The following is a 23,020-nucleotide window of genomic DNA, read 5'->3' as shown; positions in this document are numbered from 1 at the left end:
TGCGAGCCCTGGCGACATACTCATACCTGCCCCCCCACATGAACTGAAACACGAGCCTTACTAGCCCCCTCCTCATGCTCGCTGGCAAAGGATATATGTATGCCAAGTACAGAAGGGAAGGCAGTACATCCACTTTCAGGACCAGGACCTTGCCCAAGAAAGACAAGGATCTGGCCTTCCACATTGCCATCTTCCTCTGTACCACAGCAACTCTCATGTTCCAGTTCAGGGTCGCGGAGCCGGAGGTCTCAAAAAGGACCCCAAGAATCCTCAGGGCCCCATTACAGAGAGATAGTCCCCGGGCACGTCCGTCCTGCCCCGCCATCTGCCGAAATACTTAACAGACGACTTGGCGAGGTTAAGGACCGCTCCCGACGCGCGGGTAAAGTCTCCAATTATGGCCAGAGACCTTAGCAGGCATGAGTCCTTGCACAAAAGCAAGGTGGTGTCATCTGCGTACTGTGTCATCTTAACATGCAAACCGCCGCTTCCAGGGACCAGCAAGCCCTCCACCCCTGCGTCAGCCCTAATGGCAGCCGCCAGGGGCTCCATATAGAGCACGAAAAGGAGTGCCGAGAGCGGGCATCCCTGCCTGACCCCTGATGAGAGGCCAAACACGTCACCCAGATGGCTGTTTATGCTCACCCGGCACCCCGCTCCCACATACAAAATCTTGATCCACTTTATAAAGCGATCACTAAACCCTAACCTACCTAATACTCTGAAAAGAAAAGCCCTACTGACGCGATCAAAAGCCTTGGCCTGATCAAGCGCCGCTACCATCAGAGGTAGACTTCTATCCTCAACCCAGGCGATGGAGTCCCTGATCAGTTGGAGGTTCCACCTAATGGAACGGCCTTCCACCCCACACGTTTGATCCTCATGGACAACGTAGGGAAGGGCTGTGCGCAAACGGTCTGCCATGACCTTAGCTAGTATCTTGTAATCTACGCACAGCATGGTCAACGGCCGCCAGTTGCTAAGGTCGGCGGCGTCCCCCCTCTTGTAGAGGAGGGACAGCACACCTACAGCCATCGACCTGCCCGGGACTCCAGTCTCGAGAACGGCCGTCAGGACTTCGAGGACCACCGGTCCAAGCATACCCCAAAACTTGAGGTAAAACTCAGCCGGCAGCCCATCCATCCCAGGCACCTTCCCTTTCCCCATCCTCTTGAGGGCGCTCTCCACCTCCTCTAGTGTTATCGGGGCTTCCATCGCCTTTCTAATGTCCTCCGGCACACGCCGGGACAAGTGTTCTAAGAACACGGTACCCTGCTCTTTTCTACTACCCTCTCCTGAAAACCCCCGGAAATGGTCAGTTGCCACCCTGACCATCTGCTCCGGCTCCCTAACCACCCTACCCTGTCCATCCCTCACCCCATAAAAACCTGTCTTATCTGCTTTTCCCTAACTGATTTGAAAAACACTGCAGAGCAGGTCTCATTCTGCTCTATAAACTCAGAGTGTGCGCGCTGCAGGAAAGCACGGGCCTTCCGCTCGTGCACCTCCCTGAGCTGAGCCTTGAGGCTGGTAGCGTGCTCAACGTCCATCGAAGTACCGAGGTTACCAGCCTCGTACTCAAGATCGAGTAAACGTTGGAGCTGCTCCACCTCCCTTCTCTCCTCTCTCCCCTTCCTCTTACAAAAACCAATAATAAATACCCTAATTCTTACCTTAACTACCTCCCACCATTCCAAAACCCCTCCGCACATTGGCCGGAGACCCTCAAGCCCCCGAAAAAAAACAGAAAAAACATTTACAAAAGCCCGCTCCTCCAGGATATCCCGGTCGAGCTTCCAGTACCCCCTACCGAAAAGGCAGACAGGCGCCTTGACCCGAAGGAGTACCCCGTCGTGATCCGAGAAAAACACAGGCAGCAGACGCCCAGACAAAAGCCCCAAGGATTTGGGTAGAAATACATAGTCCAGCCTCCGCTCGACCCCCCGAGAGTTACGCCACGTGGGACCTGCTAGCGCCGGAGTAGTGTTAAGGCCTCCATCCACCAGACCATGGCTTGCCATAAGTCCGGTGATGGCCCCCACGCTACTATCCCCTACCCCTCCTAATTCTACATTAAAATCCCCTCCCACTATCAAAACTCTGTTTGTGGCACACAGAGGTGCCAGACTCTCCACCATCTCCCTTCTCTCTGGCACCGTCTGTGGCCCGTATACCCCTATAATCCTAAGTCTAAAATCCCCTAACGTTATGTCCACCCCCAAAACCCTCCCCTGCATTGCAAACGTACGTGCCTTCCACCTTCACCTCCCTAGTCCCAAACAAAATCCCAACCCCTGATGAGTGGACACCCCCACACTCCACACCGACTTCCCTTTTACCCACTCTTTTTTAAACTGCTCTACATCCCCCCCATCCCTTAAATGTACCTCCTGCAAGAAACAAAAGGTAAAACATATGTTTGATAAACAACTAAAAACAGCAGTTCTCTTTACAGTGTCCCTTAGACCCCGAACATTCATAGTCATTATTTGAATGTTTGCCATGGTTGCACATTTAAAAAAGAAAAATCAACCAGGTGCAGGGTTCAAGTACTCACTCTGTCTGGTGGGTAAAGGTCCTCATCGATCATGGACGCTGGACCAGCAGCCCCCGAGGCCCCCCCAACCCTCCCACCCCCCATACCGTCCTCCTGAGAACCCCATGACGCAGGGAAGGGGTTGGGGATGGGGGGTCCCGGCGTCCCAGAATTAACCTGAGACACCCCATCCCCATCTGGCAAAAACAGCCCCGGGGACGACAGGTCCGCGTCCATCCGGATGATTGGGAGAGATGGACCCCGCGAGGACAGGGAAGACACCTCGGCAGTACTGACCATCTCCCCAACCCCTCGTACATCCACGGACAAAACCCTTGACCCGCTACCTCTGAGGCCTCCCCATCCACTGCGTCCCCCCTCTGAGAAGCCCAAGATGCAGGTAAGGGGTTGGGGTTGTGGATGGGGGGGTCCCGCGTCCCTGAAAAAGCCTGAGACACCCCATCACCGTCGGGCATACACAGCGCAGGGGTCACCAGATCTATTTCCATCTGGGTGGGTGTGAGAGATGAGACCCGCGGTGACAGGGGAGTCACCTCTGTGGCACTGTCCCCAAATACCCTCCCCACCCCTTCCAGCCCACTCTGGCCCTCTCCCGTCTCGAGGGAAAGCCTCTTTTTCTTTTTCTTCCTCCGGGCCTCACCCGATTCCAATAACAGCCCTGACTCCTGCTGGGCCTGCTGTGCTGTGGATGCGTCCCTCTTCGTTCTTGGAGTGGCTGGCAATGGCGAGATGGACCCCCATTCCGCCGTCCTCGTTTGTGAGACCTGGATCTCCTCCACCATCTCCCTCATCTCCCCACGAGGGCCCCGAAAGCCTCTTCATCTATGAAGACTTCGGTCGAGGGATGAGCCCAACTCTCCCGTTGCTCCACCAACCTCTCCCGGCGGCCTACTGATGGATTGAGTACCCGTTGACACCTGGGTCTCCGGGACCACCTCCACCGATGACCTCTCCAAAACGACCTTACCCCCGACGTTTGGAGCTGGCAAGGACCGGGCTTGCTTCTCCGGTTCCCCACTCACCATCCTCCTTGCTGCCTCTTCCGGCCTGTGACCTAGGTCCCCTTCTCCTAGCCTCCTCTTCTCCTCCACGCCCTTTCCTCCGGCCATCCTTCCCCCAGCAGCCGCTGCCGCGTATGTTTGTTGCCTCGCCGGGCACTCTCGAAACAGGTGCTGCTTACTGCCACACCCATGACATTCTTTTGGTGCCGTACAATTTTTGGCCTCATGTTCCTCCGACATGCAAAACCTGCATTTTACCAGCCCACATGAAGCTGTTCCATGCCCGTACTCCCTGCATTTCCTGCAGAAAGGTGGCTGACGAGCATAGAACAGCATGCCTCTGTCCGACCCTAAAGAAAACACCGCAGGGGGGATGCAAAAGCCCTCAAACCCCCCCGGATCTTCCCTTAGGAGCACCTGGAATTGGCGGCGGCCGTTCCAGAAGCCCAGCGAGTCCTTTACATATCTGGCTCCCGATGTTACCTCGCAGTAGCGACCCAAAAAGGCTGCCACTGCCATATCCGTCACGTGTGGATTATACATATGTATATTTATTGTTCTAAAATTCCTTCTTGCCAGGCACACGATGTTGAAAAAGGACAGAGGTCTCTCCCCCTTTGCCTCCTTTACCTTCTCCATTACTTCATCACTCTTACTTTCCGTGTAGAAAGTTACATCGTATGCCTCCTCCATTGAGTTCCCCTGCAGGCACATCACATCTGGGACTTTCAGAGATAGCGCCCCCATCAACACGGTCCTCGCAAAGGTGTCCCTCGGCATCCTTACTTCTCCTTCTTGCTTCCATGCAAATCTTACTGTGTTCTTTAGTCCGGCCCTCGGAACCGACCCTGTGTTCCCGCTACCCGCCATTTCGGTATGGCTGTATTTTAAATTTGTTTAGATTTTTCCCGCCAAAAATCTAAAACTCTCTCACCGCCCTCCGGCCATCGGCTTTTAACTCAGCGAGCTTTGAGGCACCGCAGTACCGAGCTTGATCTGAGCCAAAAGGCCGAGAAGCGATAACCCACAAATTGACCCCTGCACCCGCTCGGCCCCCGGGGCCTCGGCAGACCTCATCGGTTTGGCAAAAGTTGGCTCCTCCTCACCCAACGCTTCCCTGGTGACAGGCGGGTGTGTTTTTTTAAAAGTCGCTAATGCGTCGTTAGGTCACTAGCTCTTTAATCCTAGTGCGACTATTTGTTCAATGCCCGGCAAATACACCAGTCATCGTCGGGCTTGAACTCAATTGCCCGAGCGACTACTTTGAGTGGAAAAATACGCCGGTCGGTCAGCCGGCTTCAAGTCAAACGCCTGAGCAAAAAGTCTCGGCGTCATCTCTGTCAATTTCTCTTGAAACAAGATACCGGGCTCTGCCAGAAGCAAAGCCCTTCCAAAAATACGTTGAACTCGTAAGTGTTCCTCTCCACGGAAGTCTTTAGTAAAAGGCGAAAGGCTTGTGCGTAATGAAGAGAAACCAGAGTCGTATGGAAGTCAGAGGTCGGGGCCCGAGACACACACGGTGCACTCTAGGCCGGGTCCCCGCGGGTGGTCCCCGAACCCACTCTTCCAAGTTTTCGAGGGCTGTGGGTAAAAAGTCACAGACAGACAGACAGACAGACAGACAGACAGACAGACAGACAGACAGACAGACAGACAGACAGATAGATAGATAGACAATCCTGGTGAAGTGATTGTATTTTTGGGGGCTCAAAACACACACACACACACAATCCTGGTGAAGTGATTGTATTTTTGGGGGGCTCAAACACACACACACACACACACACACACACACACACACACACACACACACACACACTCTCCTGGCCAATGTTTTTTTTTTTTTTTTTTTTTAAGTAAAATGGCGGGAAAACGGGGACCCCCATGAAGGGGGCTTCGCACTTGTTTCAGTTTGGATGATTCTTCTTTTTCATTCCTTCTCTTCTTCTGCTAGCTGTTTTACATAGCTTGGTGTATTTCTTTTTCCTTGACAATGGGAGAAAAGTGTTGCACCGTTCCCGGAGGTACTGCAATACCGGGTCGATGCGTGGAGCGGACGGAGCAAGCCCCATTTCCGACTCCCTGTTCGAAAAATCCATTTAATATGTAGTCCCCCGATGGGGACGTATCAGATATTAAACTGATAAGAACAGATTTTTTTTTTTAGAAAAATAATTTATTACGTTCAATACCATTCATTCTTTACAAAATCATATATTCCTTCAAACTCAAATAATGGTATTTTAATTTATAAAACAAACCAAAAAACCCCAAAACAAAACTCAGGGGAGCATCATCCCTCCCCGTCATCCTAAACACTAACTTTCCCTATCTTCCCGTCCCTAATCTAAAATAACCCCAGCCCTAATCCCCCTTCCATCTCTCCCGGGCAGCGTGCTGCCCCCACTTCGTCTCCTCCCTCTTCATCCTCCCCTCAAATCTCCTTCCACCCTCCTCACTATTCCTTCCACCCCCAATCTCTCCCTGTCTTGACCATGTTCTGCCTGGCTTCCCACAGCCCTCGCTTAAAGAGGCTCATGAGAAGCCAGAGCAGAAACCTATCCCTATCCGTCCCCCTCGCTCTCCCTACACCTCTCTCTAACCTAGCCCACGTCAATACAAAATCACCTCTAACCCTTCCTAACAACACCCGTGCCTTTGCCCATACTACTCCGGCAATGGCACAGTCCCAAAAGACATGGCGCACAGTCTCCTCCCTGCCACAAGAAAGTCTTGGACAGGTGGGGGATCGCGCCAAGCTATGCCGGTACATGGTGGAGCGTACCGGCAAACACTTGTGGAGGCTCAACCAATTCAGGTCCTTGAGCCTGTTGTCCAGGCCCCGCGCCTGCACTCCCTCCCAGACCGCCGCCGGGATGCCCACTACAGGTGCCGGACTTACTGCCCGTCTGACCTCCTCGTACAGGTGCCTGTGATCTAAACCTACTCGGGCGACTTCAACCTCGGGGTGTGCACGCAGCCACTTGGCCGCATGGCCAAAGTGCCACGGCAGCTGTTCCGCCCGAGGACCCGTGTTAGACCACACCATTACGCTTCTCGCCTGATACGAGAAGAACACCCGCAGGAGGTAACCGGACGGGTGTAGTACCGGCTGAGCAAGCTCCGTTAACAGAAAAGAAACAAAAATTGCGTCCAGCTTGAGGGGGAGATGTGGTACCCCCTACCTCCCTCCCCGATGGGACAGATCATGCGTGCCCTGGCGACCCACTCGTACCTGCCACCCCACATGAACTGAAACACTAGCCTCACTAGAGGCCTCCTCAGACAAGCCGGCAATGGGTAGATGTACGCCAAATACAAAAGAGATGGCAGTACATCCACCTTGAGAACCAGGACCTTGCCTAAAAAGGACAAAGACCTAGCCCTCCACATTGCTAGCTTCCTCTGTACCACTGCGATGCCCATGTTCCAGTTCAGCGTCGCTGAGCCGGAGGTCTCAAAGTGGACCCCGAGAACCCTCAGGGCCCCGTTACAGAGAGATAACCCTCCGGGCACATCCGTCCTACCACTCCATCTTCCGAAAAATTTGACGGAAGACTTCGCGTGGTTCAGAACCGCCCCGACGCTCGGGTGAAGTCCCCAATAATGGCAAGGGACCTTGTCAAGCACGAGTCCTTGCAAAGCAGCAAGGAGGTGTCGTCGGGCGTACTGTGTCAACTTGACACGGAGACCGCCACTTCCAGGGATCAGCAAGCCCTCCACCCCTGTGTCTGCCCTAATGGCAGCCCCCAGAGGCTCCATGTACAGAACGAAAAGGAGAGCCGAGAGCGGGCATCCCTGCCTGACCCCAGACGAGAGGTCAAAAACGTCACCTAAGTGACTGTTAACGCTAACCCGGCACCCCGCTCCGACATATAAAGTACGGATCCATCCTATAAACTTCTCCCCAAATCCTAATCTGCCTAACACCCTGAATAGAAAGGATCTATTCACGCGATCAAAGGCTTTCGCCTGATCAAGCGCTGCTACCATTAAAGGCAGCCCTCTATCTTCTACCCAAGCGATGGAGTCCCTGATCAACTGAAGGTTCCACCTAATAGAGCGTCCCTCTACCCCACACGTCTGATCCTCGTGGACGACGTAGGGAAGGGCTGTGCGCAACCGGTCTGCTAAGACCTTTGCTAAGAGCTTATAGTCTACACACAGCATGGTCAATGGCCTCCAGTTGCCCAGGTCAGTTGCTTCCCCCTTCTTATAAAGAAGTGACAGCACACCGACAGCCATTGATCCCCCCGGGACCCCCGTCTCAAGGATGGCCTTCAAGACTTCGAGGACCACTGGTCCAAGTATACCCCAAAACTTGAGGTAAAACTCGGCCGGCAACCCATCCATCCCAGGCACCTTCCCTTTTCCCATCCTCCTGAGAGCACTCTCAACCTCCTCGAGGGAGATCTGAGCCTCCATCACATCTCTAATGTCCTCCGGCAATCGCCGGGACAAGTGTTCTAAAAACACATTTCCCTGCTCTACATCTATTACCCTCTCTTTAAATAAACCTCGGAAATGATCAGTTGTCACCCTGACCATTTCCTCCGGTTTTCTAACTATGCTACCATCTTCTTTCCTCACCCCATGCATTATCTTCCTACTCTGTCTGCCCCTAACCGACTTAAAGAACATAGCGGAACAAGTCTCATTATGTTCTAGAAAGCCATTATGCGCACGCTCCAGGAAAGCTCGAGCCTTCCGCTCCTGCAGCTCCCTGAGCTGCGCCTTCAGGTCAGTGGATCTCTCCCAGTCAATCGACCCGCCGAGGTTGCCTGCCTCGTACTCGAGTTCGAGCAACCTTTGGATACGATCCACCTCCCTCCTTTCCTCCCTTTTTTCCTCTTACAATATCCTATTATAAAAGCCCTAATCCTTACCTTAACTAAATCCCACCACTCTAACACCCCCTCGCACATGGACCGGAGGCCTTCAAGCCCCCGAAAGAAACCAAAAAAGGTGTCAACGAAAGCTTGCTCCTCCAGCACATCCCGATCTAATTTCCAGTACCCCCTACCGAAGAGGCAGACTGGCGACCCCACCTGCAGGAGCACCCCGTCGTGATCTGAGAAGAACACAGGCAACAGCCGCCCAGACAACTGACCCAAAGACCTAGATAGGAAAATGTAGTCGAGCCTCCGCGCAACCCCCCGGGAGTTGCGCCATGTGGGACCAGCCATTGTCGGAGTAGAGTGCAGGCCTCCATCAACCAGACCATGGCAAGCCATTAGCCCGGTGATGGCGCCTGCACTACTATCCCCCGCTAACCCTAAATCTATATTAAAATCCCCCCCTATCACTAAGTGCCTATTTGTAACACACAGGGGCGTCAGACAGTCCACCATCTCCCTCCTGTCTGCCGCCACCTGTGGCCCATACACCACCACTAACCTATACCTACTATCCCTAAAAGTGACATCCACCCCCATAACCCTCCCTTGCATCACAACAAACGTGCCCTCCACCTTCACCTCCCTATTCCCAAACAAAATCCCCACCCCTGTAGAATGCACCCCACCTATACCCCAAACTGACTCCCCCTTATCCCACTCCCTCCTAAACCTGATGACATCCCCTCCATCCCTCAGGTGAACCTCCTGTAAAAAACAAACATCAAAACCAACCCCCTCTAAAAAACTAAAAGCCGCCCTCCTTTTAACATAATCCCTTAAACCCCTTACATTTAAACTAAACAAAATTAACATAAGATATTATTTTTACAAAACACAACACAAAACCATTACTTCTTTAAAATTAAAACCCCAAAACAATCAAAAAACAGGAGGCTCACCCGATGCTCCCCTGCTCCTTCTCCTCCGGCGGGGACGTCTTCTGCTCTCCTGACGCCCCCCGTCCTCCTCCATCTCCCCAACCCAGGATGCAGGTATGGTGTTAGGCCTTGGAGTGCTCTGCATCCTGGGTTCCCCACCAACACCCGTAACTTCTTCCTCCCTGTAAATTTCCGGGTTTAGAGTAGGGGACCCCATCTCCTCAAAGAGGAGTTGAGATCCCCCCCAGACATCCAGCTCTGAGCCACTTCCTGGGAGTCACGCTCCACCACATGTTGAGGGGCTGAGGAAACCAGCAAAGAAACTTTTCCCTCCCCCCATCCCTCGCTTGGCAACCCCATCCACCCCCCCTCCCTTTCACCGCCTGTCGAGCACCCCCTCTTCTTCACTTTCTTCCTAGGAGTTGGAGGTAAAGGGGATACACCCCCTTCCCTGCCAACTCCTCCACCATTCCTCTCATCTCTTCAACGAGGGCGCTCGACATGCTGTCCCCCCACTCCCTCACCCCCATTCCCTCCTCCTCCCCCTCCACAGCCCCTGCCACCGGCACCCCTCCACCACCTCTCCCTCCATTGTTGCAGTCTCTCGCTCCTCCACTCCCTTGCTTCCTTCTCCTTCCTTTCGATCTTCCGTTCCTTCTGCTGCCGCTCCTTTCTCCTCTTCTTTCCGTGCTACCTTCCGCTCTGGGCCAGTGCCCTGGTCCTGAGATGGCTTTCCTTCCCCTCCTCTTCTTCCCCCATCCCCCGCTCCTGCTCCCCCCCCAGCTGCAGACGCGTATGACCTCCGACGAGCCGGGCACTCCCGCCACAGGTGCGCTGACGAGCCACACCCGTGGCACGCCTTCGGCTCGTCGCAGTCCCTCGCCTCGTGCTCCACCGATCCACAAATTCGGCACTTTCTTGTGCTGCACGAGGCGAGGATATGACCGTAGGCCATACAACGCCTGCAAAACGGGGGCTGACGTGCATAAAACAACGTCCCCTGTCAGCCCCCAGGGAGAACATCGCAGGGGGATGGAGGTAGCCACCCTGTCCCTTTGGGTCCTCCCCTGAGGAGGGCCTGGAATCCTCTCCTCCCATTCCAAAATCCCAGGGAGTCCCTGAGGAGCCTCTCTGAGGAGACCTTGTCCATATACCTCCCCAGAAAGGCCCTCACTTCTTCCTCCTTTACATGCGGATTGTACATTGTAACCGTCACCACCCTGAAATTATTCCTGGCAAGGCTTGTTACTCCATAAAAGCACATCGGCCTTTCTCCTTCCAACGCCCTCACCCTCTTCATGATTTCATCATGCTTCTCCTCTGTATAGCAGGTCACGTCATACGCCCTCTCCATTGGGTTGCCCTGGAGGCAGAGGACATCCTTCACCGACATCTTTAGGCATCCCATCAGGATTGTTCTTCCAAATGTTTCTCTCCCGAATTCTTCCACCTCCTGGTCCTTCCATGCAAATCTTAGCGTATTTGCCAAACCTACTCCCGGTACCGACCTGTTCTTTATATTTTTCTCCATTCTTTCAAGAATAAAAAAAGCTCTCTTAAAAGAAGCCAATGAAAAATAAAGGATATCTGAAAAAACGATTCCAGTAAACAAAACAAAATTTCCTCCCTCCTGCCTTCCTTCGACCTTTTGGCTCAGCGGGCTTTGGGGCACCTCGGTACCAAGCTTGATCTGAGCCAAAAGGCCGAGAAGCGATAACCCACAAATTGACCCCTTGCACCCGCCGGCTCCCCGGGGCCTCGGCAGACCTCATCGGTTTGGCAAAAGTTGGCTCCTCCTCACCCAACGCTTCCCTGGTGACAGGCGGGTGTGTTTTTTTAAAAGTCGCTAATGCGTCGTTAGGTCACTAGCTCTTTAATCCTAGTGCGACTATTTGTTCAATGCCCGGCAAATACACCAGTCATCGTCGGGCTTGAACTCAATTGCCCGAGCGACTACTTTGAGTGGAAAAAATACGCCGGTCGGTCAGCCGGCTTCAAGTCAAACGCCTGAGCAAAAAGTCTCGGCGTCATCTCTGTCAATTTCTCTTGAAACAAGATACCGGGCTCTGCCAGAAGCAAAGCCCTTCCAAAAATACGTTGAACTCGTAAGTGTTCCTCTCCACGGAAGTCTTTAGTAAAAGGCGAAAGGCTTGTGCGTAATGAAGAGAAACCAGAGTCGTATGGAAGTCAGAGGTCGGGGCCCGAGACACACACGGTGCACTCTAGGCCGGGTCCCCGCTGGTGGTCCCCGAACCCACTCTTCCAAGTTTTCGAGGGCTGTGGGTAAAAAGTCACAGACAGACAGACAGACAGACAGACAGACAGACAGACAGACAGACAGACAGACAGACAGACAGATGTAGATAGAAGACAATCCTGGTGAAGTGATTGTATTTTTGGGGGGCTCAAAACACACACACACACACAATCCTGGTGAAGTGATTGTATTTTTTGGGGGGCTCAAAACACACACACACACACACACACACACACACACACACACACACACACACACACACACACACACACACACACTCTCCTGGCCAATGTTTTTTTTTTTTTTTTTTTTTTTAAGTAAAATGGCGGGAAAACGGGGACCCCCATGAAGGGGGCTTCGCACTTGTTTCAGTTTGGATGATTCTTCTTTTTCATTCCTTCTCTTCTTCTGCTAGCTGTTTTACATAGCTTGGTGTATTTCTTTTCCTTGACAATGGGAGAAAAGTGTTGCACCGTTCCCGGAGGTACTGCAATACCGGTCGATGCGTGGAGCGGACGGAGCAAGCCCCATTTCCGACTCCCTGTTCGAAAAATCCATTTAATATGTAGTCCCCCGATGGGGGACGTATCAGATATTAAACTGATAAGAACAGATTTTTTTTTTTTAGAAAAATAATTTATTACGTTCAATACCATTCATTCTTTACAAAATCATATATTCCTTCAAACTCAAATAATGGTATTTTAATTTATAAAACAAACCAAAAAACCCCAAAACAAAACTCAGGGGAGCATCATCCCTCCCCGTCATCCTAAACACTAACTTTCCCTATCTTCCCGTCCCTAATCTAAAATAACCCCAGCCCTAATCCCCCTTCCATCTCTCCCGGGCAGCGTGCTGCCCCCACTTCGTCTCCTCCCTCTTCATCCTCCCCTCAAATCTCCTTCCACCCTCCTCACTATTCCTTCCACCCCCAATCTCTCCCTGTCTTGACCATGTTCTGCCTGGCTTCCCACAGCCCTCGCTTAAAGAGGCTCATGAGAAGCCAGAGCAGAAACTCTATCCCTATCCGTCCCCCTCGCTCTCCCTACACCTCTCTCTAACCTAGCCCACGTCAATACAAAATCACCTCTAACCCTTCCTAACAACACCCGTGCCTTTGCCCATACTACTCCGGCAATGGCACAGTCCCAAAAGACATGGCGCACAGTCTCCTCCCTGCCACAAGAAAGTCTTGGACAGGTGGGGGATCGCGCCAAGCTATGCCGGTACATGGTGGAGCGTACCGGCAAACACTTGTGGAGGCTCAACCAATTCAGGTCCTTGAGCCTGTTGTCCAGGCCCCGCGCCTGCACTCCCTCCCAGACCGCCGCCGGGATGCCCACTACAGGTGCCGGACTTACTGCCCGTCTAACCTCCTCGTACAGGTGCCTGTGATCTAAACCTACTCGGGCAACTTCAACCTCGGGTGTGCACGCAGCCACTTGGCCGCATGGCCAAAGTGCCACGGCAGCTGTTCCGCCCGAGGACCCGTGTTAGACCACACCATTACGCTTCTCGCCTGATACGAGAAGAACACCCGCAGGAGGTAACCGGACGGGTGTAGTACCGGCTGAGCAAGCTCCGTTAACAGAAAAGAAACAAAAATTGCGTCCAGCTTGAGGGGGAGATGTGGTACCCCCTACCTCCCTCCCCGATGGGACAGATCATGCGTGCCCTGGCGACCCACTCGTACCTGCCACCCCACATGAACTGAAACACTAGCCTCACTAGAGGCCTCCTCAGACAAGCCGGCAATGGGTAGATGTACGCCAAATACAAAAGAGATGGCAGTACATCCACCTTGAGAACCAGGACCTTGCCTAAAAAGGACAAAGACCTAGCCCTCCACATCGCTAGCTTCCTCTGTACCACTGCGATGCCCATGTTCCAGTTCAGCGTCGCTGAGCCGGAGGTCTCAAAGTGGACCCCGAGAACCCTCAGGGCCCCGTTACAGAGAGATAACCCTCCGGGCACATCCGTCCTACCACTCCATCTTCCGAAAAATTTGACGGAAGACTTCGCGTGGTTCAGAACCGCCCCCGACGCTCGGGTGAAGTCCCCAATAATGGCAAGGGACCTTGTCAAGCACGAGTCCTTGCAAAGCAGCAAGGAGGTGTCGTCGGCGTACTGTGTCAACTTGACACGGAGACCGCCACTTCCAGGGATCAGCAAGCCCTCCACCCCTGTGTCTGCCCTAATGGCAGCCCCCAGAGGCTCCATGTACAGAACGAAGAGGAGAGCCGAGAGCGGGCATCCCTGCCTGACCCCAGACGAGAGGTCAAAAACGTCACCTAAGTGACTGTTAACGCTAACCCGGCACCCCGCTCCGACATATAAAGTACGGATCCATCCTATAAACTTCTCCCCAAATCCTAATCTGCCTAACACCCTGAATAGAAAGGATCTATTCACGCGATCAAAGGCTTTCGCCTGATCAAGCGCTGCTACCATTAAAGGCAGCCCTCTATCTTCTACCCAAGCGATGGAGTCCCTGATCAACTGTAGGTTCCACCTAATAGAGCGTCCCTCTACCCCACACGTCTGATCCTCGTGGACGACGTAGGGAAGGGCTGTGCGCAACCGGTCTGCTAAGACCTTTGCTAAGAGCTTATAGTCTACACACAGCATGGTCAATGGCCTCCAGTTGCCCAGGTCAGTTGCTTCCCCCTTCTTATAAAGAAGTGACAGCACACCGACAGCCATTGATCCCCCCGGGACCCCCGTCTCAAGGATGGCCTTCAAGACTTCGAGGACCACTGGTCCAAGTATACCCCAAAACTTGAGGTAAAACTCGGCCGGCAACCCATCCATCCCAGGCACCTTCCCTTTTCCCATCCTCCTGAGAGCGCTCTCAACCTCCTCGAGGGAGATCTGAGCCTCCATCACATCTCTAATGTCCTCCGGCAATCGCCGGGACAAGTGTTCTAAAAACACATTTCCCTGCTCTACATCTATTACCCTCTCTTTAAATAAACCTCGGAAATGATCAGTTGTCACCCTGACCATTTCCTCCGGTTTTCTAACTATGCTACCATCTTCTTTCCTCACCCCATGCATTATCTTCCTACTCTGTCTGCCCCTAACCGACTTAAAGAACATAGCGGAACAAGTCTCATTATGTTCTAGAAAGCCATTATGCGCACGCTCCAGGAAAGCTCGAGCCTTCCGCTCCTGCAGCTCCCTGAGCTGCGCCTTCAGGTCAGTGGATCTCTCCCAGTCAATCGACCCGCCGAGGTTGCCTGCCTCGTACTCGAGTTCGAGCAACCTTTGGATACGATCCACCTCCCTCCTTTCCTCCCTTTTTTCCTCTTACAATATCCTATTATAAAAGCCCTAATCCTTACCTTAACTAAATCCCACCACTCTAACACCCCCTCGCACATGGACCGGAGGCCTTCAAGCCCCGAAAGAAACCAAAAAGGTGTCAACGAAAGCTTGCTCCTCCAGCACATCCCGATCTAATTTCCAGTACCCCCCTACCGAAGAGGCAGACTGGCGACCCCACCTGCAGGAGCACCCCGTCGTGATCTGAGAAGAACACAGGCAACAGCCGCCCAGACAACTGACCCAAAGACCTAGATAGGAAAATATAGTCGAGCCTCCGCGCAACCCCCCGGGAGTTGCGCCATGTGGGACCAGCCATTGTCGGAGTAGAGTGCAGGCCTCCATCAACCAGACCATGGCAAGCCATTAGCCCGGTGATGGCGCCTGCACTACTATCCCCGCTAACCCTAAATCTATATTAAAATCCCCCCCTATCACCAAGTGCCTATTTGTAACACACAGGGGCGCCAGACAGTCCACCATCTCCCTCCTGTCTGCCGCCACCTGTGGCCCATACACCACCACTAACCTATACCTACTATCCCTAAAAGTGACATCCACCCCCATAACCCTCCCCTTGCATCACAACAAACGTGCCCTCCACCTTCACCTCCCTATTCCCAAACAAAATCCCCACCCCTGTAGAGTGCACCCCACCTATACCCCAAACTGACTCCCCCTTATCCCACTCCCTCCTAAACCTGATGACATCCCCTCCATCCCTCAGGTGAACCTCCTGTAAAAAACAAACATCAAAACCAACCCCCTCTAAAAAACTAAAAGCCGCCCTCCTTTTAACATAATCCCTTAAACCCCTTACATTTAAACTAAACAAAATTAACATAAGATATTATTTTTACAAAACACAACACAAAACCATTACTTCTAAAATTAAAACCCCAAAACAATCAAAAAAACAGGAGGCTCACCCGATGCTCCCCTGCTCCTTCTCCTCCGGCGGGGACGTCTTCTGCTCTCCTGACGCCCCCCCGTCCTCCTCCATCTCCCCAACCCAGGATGCAGGTATGGTGTTAGGCCTTGGAGTGCTCTGCATCCTGGGTTCCCCACCAACACCCGTAACTTCTTCCTCCCTGTAAATTTCCGGGTTTAGAGTAGGGGGACCCCATCTCCTCAAAGAGGAGTTGAGATCCCCCCCCAGACATCCAGCTCTGAGCCACTTCCTGGGAGTCACGCTCCACCACATGTTGAGGGGCTGAGGAAACCAGCAAAGAAACTTTTCCCTCCCCCATCCCTCGCTTGGCAACCCCATCCACCCCCCTCCCTTTCACCGCCTGTCGAGCACCCCCTCTTCTTCACTTTCTTCCTAGGAGTTGGAGGTAAAGGGGATACACCCCCTTCCCCGCCAACTCCTCCACCATTCCCCTCATCTCTTCAACGAGGGCGCTCGACATGCTGTCCCCCCACTCCCTCACCCCCATTCCCTCCTCCTCCCCCTCCACAGCCCCTGCCACCGGCACCCCCTCCACCACCTCTCCCTCCATTGTTGCAGTCTCTCGCTCCTCCACTCCCTTGCTTCCTTCTCCTTCCTTTCGATCTTCCGTTCCTTCTGCTGCCGCTCCTTTCTCCTCTTCTTTCCGTGCTACCTTCCGCTCTGGGCCAGTGCCCTGGTCCTGAGATGGCTTTCCTTCCCCTCCTCTTCTTCCCCATCCCCCGCTCCTGCTCCCCCCAGCTGCAGACGCGTATGACCTCCGACGAGCCGGGCACTCCCGCCACAGGTGCGCTGACGAGCCACACCCGTGGCACGCCTTCGGCTCGTCGCAGTCCCTCGCCTCGTGCTCCACCGATCCACAAATTCGGCACTTTCTTGTGCTGCACGAGGCGAGGATATGACCGTAGGCCATACAACGCCTGCAAAACGGGGGCTGACGTGCATAAAACAACGTCCCCCTGTCAGCCCCCAGGGAGAACATCGCAGGGGGATGGAGGTAGCCACCCTGTCCCTTTGGGTCCTCCCTGAGGAGGGCCTGGAATCCTCTCCTCCCATTCCAAAATCCCAGGGAGTCCCTGAGGAGCCTCTCTGAGGAGACCTTGTCCATATACCTCCCCAGAAAGGCCCTCACTTCTTCCTCCTTTACATGCGGATTGTACATTGTAACCGTCACCACCCTGAAATTATTCCTGGCAAGGCTTGTTACTCCATAAAAGCACATCGGCCTTTCTCCTTCCAACGCCCTCACCCTCTTCATGATTTCATCATGCTTCTCCTCTGTATAGCAGGTCACGTCATACGCCCTCTCCATTGGGTTGCCCTGGAGGCAGAGGACATCCTTCACCGACATCTTTAGGCATCCCATCAGGATTGTTCTTCCAAATGTTTCTCTCCCGAATTCTTCCACCTCCTTGTCCTTCCATGCAAATCTTAGCGTATTTGCCAAACCTACTCCCGGTACCGACCTGTTCTTTATATTTTTCTCCATTCTTTCAAGAATAAAAAAAAGCTCTCTTAAAAGAAGCCAATGAAAAATAAAGGATATCTGAAAAAAACGATTCCAGTAAACAAAACAAAATTTCCTCCCTCCTGCCTTCCTTCGACCTTTTGGCTCAGCGGGCTTTGGGGCACCTCGGTACCAAGCTTGATCTGAGCCAAAAGGCCGAGAAGCGATAACCCACAAATTGACCCCTGCACCCGCCGGGCCCCCGGGGGCCTCGGCAGACCTCATCGGTTTGGCAAAAGTTGGCTCCTCCTCACCCAACGCTTCCCTGGTGACAGGCGGGTGTGTTTTTTTTAAAAGTCGCTAATGCGTCGTTAGGTCACTAGCTCTTTAATCCTAGTGCGACTATTTGTTCAATGCCCGGCAAATACACCAGTCATCGTCGGGCTTGAACTCAATTGCCCGAGCGACTACTTTGAGTGGAAAAAATACGCCGGTCGGTCAGCCGGCTTCAAGTCAAACGCCTGAGCAAAAAGTCTCGGCGTCATCTCTGTCAATTTCTCTTGAAACAAGATACCGGGCTCTGCCAGAAGCAAAGCCCTTCCAAAAATACGTTGAACTCGTAAGTGTTCCTCTCCACGGAAGTCTTTAGTAAAAGGCGAAAGGCTTGTGCGTAATGAAGAGAAACCAGAGTCGTATGGAAGTCAGAGGTCGGGGCCCGAGACACACACGGTGCACTCTAGGCCGGGTCCCCGCGGGTGGTCCCCGAACCCACTCTTCCAAGTTTTCGAGGGCTGTGGGTAAAAAGTCACAGACAGACAGACAGACAGACAGACAGACAGACAGACAGACAGACAGACAGACAGACAGACAGACAGACAGATAGATAGATAGACAATCCTGGTGAAGTGATTGTATTTTTGGGGGGCTCAAAAACACACACACACACACAATCCTGGTGAAGTGATTGTATTTTTGGGGGGCTCAAAACACACACACACACACACACACACACACACACACACACACACACACACACACACACACACACACACACTCTCCTGGCCAATGTTTTTTTTTTTTTTTTTTTTTTTTTAAGTAAAATGGCGGGAAAACGGGGACCCCCATGAAGGGGGCTTCGCACTTGTTTCAGTTTGGATGATTCTTCTTTTTCATTCCTTCTCTTCTTCTGCTAGCTGTTTTACATAGCTTGGTGTATTTCTTTTTCCTTGACAATGGGAGAAAAGTGTTGCACCGTTCCCGGAGGTACTGCAATACCGGGTCGATGCGTGGAGCGGACGGAGCAAGCCCCATTTCCGACTCCCTGTTCGAAAAATCCATTTAATATGTAGTCCCCCGATGGGGGACGTATCAGATATTAAACTGATAAGAACAGATTTTTTTTTTTAGAAAAAATAATTTATTACGTTCAATACCATTCATACTTTACAAAATCATATATTCCTTCAAACTCAAATAATAAGGTATTTTTAATTTATAAAACAAACCAAAAAACCCCAAAACAAAACTCAGGGGAGCATCATCCCTCCCCGTCATCCTAAACACTAACTTTCCCTATCTTCCCGTCCCTAATCTAAAATAACCCCAGCCCTAATCCCCCCTTCCATCTCTCCCGGGCAGCGTGCTGCCCCCACTTCGTCTCCTCCCTCTTCATCCTCCCCCTCAAATCTCCTTCCACCCTCCTCACTATTCCTTCCACCCCCCAATCTCTCCCTGTCTTGACCATGTTCTGCCTGGCTTCCCACAGCCCTCGCTTAAAGAGGCTCATGAGAAGCCAGAGCAGAAACCTATCCCTATCCGTCCCCCTCGCTCTCCCTACACCTCTCTCTAACCTAGCCCACGTCAATACAAAATCACCTCTAACCCTTCCTAACAACACCCGTGCCTTTGCCCATACTACTCCGGCAATGGCACAGTCCCAAAAGACATGGCGCACAGTCTCCTCCCTGCCACAAGAAAGCCTTGGGCAGGTGGGGGATCGCGCCAAGCTATGCCGGTACATGGTGGAGCGTACCGGCAAACACTTGTGGAGGCTCAACCAATTCAGGTCCTTGAGCCTGTTGTCCAGGCCCCGCGCCTGCACTCCCTCCCAGACCGCCGCCGGGATGCCCACTACAGGTGCCGGACTTACTGCCCGTCTGACCTCCTCGTACAGGTGCCTGTGATCTAAACCTACTCGGGCGACTTCAACCTCGGGGTGTGCACGCAGCCACTTGGCCGCATGGCCAAAGTGCCACGGCAGCTGTTCCGCCCGAGGACCCGTGTTAGACCACACCATTACGCTTCTCGCCTGATACGAGAAGAACACCCGCAGGAGGTAACCGGACGGGTGTAGTACCGGCTGAGCAAGCTCCGTTAACAGAAAAGAAACAAAAATTGCGTCCAGCTTGAGGGGGAGATGTGGTACCCCCTACCTCCCTCCCCGATGGGACAGATCATGCGTGCCCTGGCGACCCACTCGTACCTGCCACCCCACATGAACTGAAACACTAGCCTCACTAGAGGCCTCCTCAGACAAGCCGGCAATGGGTAGATGTACGCCAAATACAAAAGAGATGGCAGTACATCCACCTTGAGAACCAGGACCTTGCCTAAAAAGGACAAAGACCTAGCCCTCCACATTGCTAGCTTCCTCTGTACCACTGCGATGCCCATGTTCCAGTTCAGCGTCGCTGAGCCGGAGGTCTCAAAGTGGACCCCGAGTACCCTCAGGGCCCCGTTACAGAGAGATAACCCTCCGGGCACATCCGTCCTACCACTCCATCTTCCGAAAAATTTGACGGAAGACTTCGCGTGGTTAAGAACCGCCCCCGACGCTCGGGTGAAGTCCCCAATAATGGCAAGGGACCTTGTCAGGCACGAGTCCTTGCAAAGCAGCAAGGAGGTGTCGTCGGCGTACTGTGTCAACTTGACACGGAGACCGCCACTTCCAGGGATCAGCAAGCCCTCCACCCCTGTGTCTGCCCTAATGGCAGCCCCCAGAGGCTCCATGTACAGAACGAAGAGGAGAGCCGAGAGCGGGCATCCCTGCCTGACCCCAGACGAGAGGTCAAAAACGTCACCTAAGTGACTGTTTACGCTAACCCGGCACCCCGCTCCGACATATAAAGTACGGATCCATCCTATAAACTTCTCCCCAAATCCTAATCTGCCTAACACCCTGAATAGAAAGGATCTATTCACGCGATCAAAGGCTTTCGCCTGATCAAGCGCTGCTACCATTAAAGGCAGCCCTCTATCTTCTACCCAAGCGATGGAGTCCCTGATCAACTGTAGGTTCCACCTAATAGAGCGTCCCTCTACCCCACACGTCTGATCCTCATGGACGACGTAGGGAAGGGCTGTGCGCAACCGGTCCGCTAAGACCTTTGCTAAGAGCTTATAGTCTACGCACAGCATGGTCAATGGCCTCCAGTTGCCCAGGTCAGTTGCTTCCCCCTTCTTATAAAGAAGTGACAGCACACCGACAGCCATTGATCCCCCGGGACCCCCGTCTCAAGGATGGCCTTCAAGACTTCGAGGACCACTGGTCCAAGTATACCCCAAAACTTGAGGTAAAACTCGGCCGGCAGCCCATCCATCCCAGGCACCTTCCCTTTTCCCATCCTCCTGAGAGCACTCTCAACCTCCTCGAGGGAGATCTGAGCCTCCATCACATCTCTAATGTCCTCCGGCAATCGCCGGGACAAGTGTTCTAAAAACACATTTCCCTGCTCTACATCTATTACCCTCTCTTTAAATAAACCTCGGAAATGATCAGTTGTCACCCTGACCATTTCCTCCGGTTTTCTAACTATGCTACCATCTTCTTTCCTCACCCCATGCATTATCTTCCTACTCTGTCTGCCCCTAACCGACTTAAAGAACATAGCGGAACAAGTCTCATTATGTTCTAGAAAGCCATTATGCGCACGCTCCAGGAAAGCTCGAGCCTTCCGCTCCTGCAGCTCCCTGAGCTGCGCCTTCAGGTCAGTGGATCTCTCCCAGTCAATCGACCCGCCGAGGTTGCCTGCCTCGTACTCGAGTTCGAGCAACCTTTGGATACGATCCACCTCCCTCCTTTCCTCCCTTTTTTCCTCTTACAATATCCTATTATAAAAGCCCTAATCCTTACCTTAACTAAATCCCACCACTCTAACACCCCCTCGCACATGGACCGGAGGCCTTCAAGCCCCGAAAGAAACCAAAAAAGGTGTCAACGAAAGCTTGCTCCTCCAGCACATCCCGATCTAATTTCCAGTACCCCCTACCGAAGAGGCAGACTGGCGACCCCACCTGCAGGAGCACCCCGTCGTGATCTGAGAAGAACACAGGCAACAGCCGCCCAGACAACTGACCCAAAGACCTAGATAGGAAAATGTAGTCGAGCCTCCGCGCAACCCCCCGGGAGTTGCGCCATGTGGGACCAGCCATTGTCGGAGTAGAGTGCAGGCCTCCATCAACCAGACCATGGCAAGCCATTAGCCCGGTGATGGCGCCTGCACTACTATCCCCCGCTAACCCTAAATCTATATTAAAATCCCCCCCTATCACTAAGTGCCTATTTGTAACACACAGGGGCGTCAGACAGTCCACCATCTCCCTCCTGTCTGCCGCCACCTGTGGCCCATACACCACCACTAACCTATACCTACTATCCCTAAAAGTGACATCCACCCCCATAACCCTCCCTTGCATCACAACAAACGTGCCCTCCACCTTCACCTCCCTATTCCCAAACAAAATCCCCACCCCTGTAGAATGCACCCCACCTATACCCCAAACTGACTCCCCCTTATCCCACTCCCTCCTAAACCTGATGACATCCCCTCCATCCCTCAGGTGAACCTCCTGTAAAAACAAACATCAAAACCAACCCCCTCTAAAAAACTAAAAGCCGCCCTCCTTTTAACAAAATCCCTTAAACCCCTTACATTTAAACTAAACAAAATTAACATAAGATATTATTTTTACAAAACACAACACAAAACCATTACTTCTTAAAATTAAAACCCCAAAACAATCAAAAAAACAGGAGGCTCACCCGATGCTCCCCTGCTCCTTCTCCTCCGGCGGGGACGTCTTCTGCTCTCCTGACGCCCCCCCCGTCCTCCTCCATCTCCCCAACCCAGGATGCAGGTATGGTGTTAGGCCTTGGAGTGCTCTGCATCCTGGGTTCCCCACCAACACCCGTAACTTCTTCCTCCCTGTAAATTTCCGGGTTTAGAGTAGGGGACCCCATCTCCTCAAAGAGGAGTTGAGATCCCCCCCAGACATCCAGCTCTGAGCCACTTCCTGGGAGTCACGCTCCACCACATGTTGAGGGGCTGAGGAAACCAGCAAAGAAAGCTTTTCCCTCCCCCATCCCTCGCTTGGCAACCCCATCCACCCCCCTCCCTTTCACCGCCTGTCGAGCACCCCCTCTTCTTCACTTTCTTCCTAGGAGTTGGAGGTAAAGGGGATACACCCCCCTTCCCTGCCAACTCCTCCACCATTCCCCTCATCTCTTCAACGAGGGCGCTCGACATGCTGTCCCCCCACTCCCTCACCCCCATTCCCTCCTCCTCCCCTCCACAGCCCCTGCCACCGGCACCCCCTCCACCACCTCTCCCTCCATTGTTGCAGTCTCTCGCTCCTCCACTCCCTTGCTTCCTTCTCCTTCCTTTCGATCTTCCGTTCCTTCTGCTGCCGCTCCTTTCTCCTCTTCTT

The 23,020-nt window shown here is 53.0% G+C and overlaps 3 non-coding genes and 3 pseudogenes across 3 annotated transcripts; all 6 read right to left on the bottom strand.

Moving 5' to 3' along the window:
- Window positions 1-4,924: 4,924 nt before the first annotated feature.
- Window positions 4,925-5,041, bottom strand: LOC123740524 (U5 spliceosomal RNA). Its single transcript, XR_006768407.1, has one exon. It is a non-coding gene; the product is annotated as a U5 spliceosomal RNA (small nuclear RNA).
- Window positions 5,042-5,560: 519 nt separating this feature from the next.
- On the bottom strand, window positions 5,561-5,734 carry LOC123740367 (uncharacterized; annotated as a pseudogene).
- Window positions 5,735-11,396: 5,662 nt separating this feature from the next.
- LOC123740522 (U5 spliceosomal RNA) lies at window positions 11,397-11,513 on the bottom strand. Its single transcript, XR_006768406.1, has one exon. It is a non-coding gene; the product is annotated as a U5 spliceosomal RNA (small nuclear RNA).
- A 540-nt stretch (window positions 11,514-12,053) lies between these two features.
- LOC123740371 (uncharacterized) lies at window positions 12,054-12,228 on the bottom strand (annotated as a pseudogene).
- Window positions 12,229-17,890: 5,662 nt separating this feature from the next.
- On the bottom strand, window positions 17,891-18,007 carry LOC123740521 (U5 spliceosomal RNA). Its single transcript, XR_006768405.1, has one exon. It is a non-coding gene; the product is annotated as a U5 spliceosomal RNA (small nuclear RNA).
- Window positions 18,008-18,555: 548 nt separating this feature from the next.
- Window positions 18,556-18,731, bottom strand: LOC123740308 (uncharacterized; annotated as a pseudogene).
- Window positions 18,732-23,020: the final 4,289 nt, after the last annotated feature.

Source organism: Salmo salar, unplaced genomic scaffold (assembly GCF_905237065.1).
Source record: "Salmo salar unplaced genomic scaffold, Ssal_v3.1, whole genome shotgun sequence".
Taxonomy (NCBI): domain Eukaryota; kingdom Metazoa; phylum Chordata; class Actinopteri; order Salmoniformes; family Salmonidae; genus Salmo; species Salmo salar.
The sequence above is the reverse complement of the archived record's forward strand: the minus strand, read 5'-3'. Positions and strand labels throughout refer to the sequence as shown.